Source organism: Ursus americanus, chromosome X (genome assembly GCF_024610735.1).
Source record: "Ursus americanus isolate L20-20 chromosome X, mUrsAme1.1.p, whole genome shotgun sequence".
NCBI lineage: Eukaryota > Metazoa > Chordata > Mammalia > Carnivora > Ursidae > Ursus > Ursus americanus.
Window position 1 is genome coordinate 36,656,972 of NC_142164.1, and position 1,847 is coordinate 36,658,818.

Below are 1,847 nucleotides of genomic sequence, written 5' to 3' on the forward strand. Positions count from 1 at the left end.
CTGGAGGAATAAGCTGTGATATCTTCACAGGGTAGAATATTGTCCAGCTGTCAAAATGAATGACCTAGAGTCACACACAACAATGTTGATGAAGTTAGCAATATGATATTAGGTGAAGAGAATGAAGTCCTGAAAGACTTTCATAAGACGTGATATCCCTTCAATAAAATGAAAAACAACCATGACTTTAAAAATGACTTTTTGTGAGATATGTAGATTCAATAAAATGATATAAAAAGAAAGCAAGAGAGTGATAAGCATGGGACTCAGGATAAAGGTTATATCAGGTAGAGGGGCAGAGGGAGGAAGGGGTAGGATGGGGTAGAACACATGGTTAGATGTAGGTTATGGTTCAGCTTCTAACTTTCTAGCTTGTGTTTTGAATGGGCCTTTTTGAGTGTCCATCACAATTATTAAAGATAAATGAGAGACTGTGGACTCTGGTAAACAAACTGAGGGCCTCAGAGGGAGGGGGTGGGGGACTGGGTATTAAGGAGGTCACATATTGCATGGTGCACTGGGTGTTATACGCAAATAATGAATCATGGAACACTACATCAAAATAAGGATGTACTGTATGGTAACTAACATAACATAATAAAAAAAATTATTATTAAAAAAAGATAAATAACTAGTTAAATCAAAGGGGGTCATGTGTGGACCAATGATGAGGGTGTATCTCGAAACAAGGATTATGATGAATCCATTTCTTCCAAATGGGGGAGTCAGGGAGTCAGCAAGGAGCCCAGAGTGGAGGTTCTGTGTCTGACACGTCACTAAGAGGAGTTCTGGGAGCAGGAGGAACCGTGGGCTTCCCAACTAGTTTAGGGAACCCAAGAGGAGACTGATCTTGTGGGCTTGGGAAGGACACAGAAGTAATTACCCACAGCCCAGAGGTATGTGGGATCAGAAGGAATGTCTACAGATGGGCCTGAGGCAGCCTCAGTGAATTTCCTGCAGCTCCAAAGGGCCCAAGGAGCATGGACGTTAAGAGAGAGCTGGACATGGAGGAGCCCCATGGCAGGGAAGAAGGGACAATGCAACAGTGACCTGCTTGAATCGACAGCCAAAGACCAGGCAGAAGACATCACATGCGAGCAGATTCTGGTCCCTTCTCCCCCCCACCGAACCCACACCCGCATTTCCCCAACCCCATTTGGGGCAAACTCTAGAAGCGCCTCAGTCCTTAGATACAACTCCAGAGAAAGGGGAGGGACCCAAAATGACTGGGAGGACCAGAAGCGCCTAAGATTGAGAGTCTACTGAGGGCTTGAAGGAAGACTTGACATAGACATTAGGTTGTGTTGTGGAAGGTTTAAGAAAATTTCTTACACAGCTGAGCTTGTGGCCTAGGATATGCAACCCTCGTGTGGATACAGTGTCCAGTCAATCCCAATGGCTACCTGGGAATATGGGATAGGGCAGCAAAGCATACGGATTAGCCTGACCTTTGTGCCATAACTGGCTATGTGAACTTTGGCAAATCTCTGGGCCTCAGTCTCATTTCTATAAAACAAGAGTGGTGGCTAGAAACTAGGTCAAGCTCTAATCTTGCTAGTAACTCACTGTGTGACCTTGGATGTGTCTTTTTCCTTCTTTGGGTCTCTAGTTTCTCATCCTTAACACAAGGGAGATAGATGAAGTCTACACCAACCTTTTCAGCTACGACCACCTATAACTGAACTTTCATATGGGCTTCTTTGAACTTCAAAAGCACTAAATGCAACTAATATCCTCTGGTTTCACTATTAATGTGAAGATAACTTACTTTCTCCTAAGACGTTTAGAGTCAAATTGGGTTTGTAGTGGGTCATTTATCCAAATCTATAGCCTGTCATTCAGGTGGC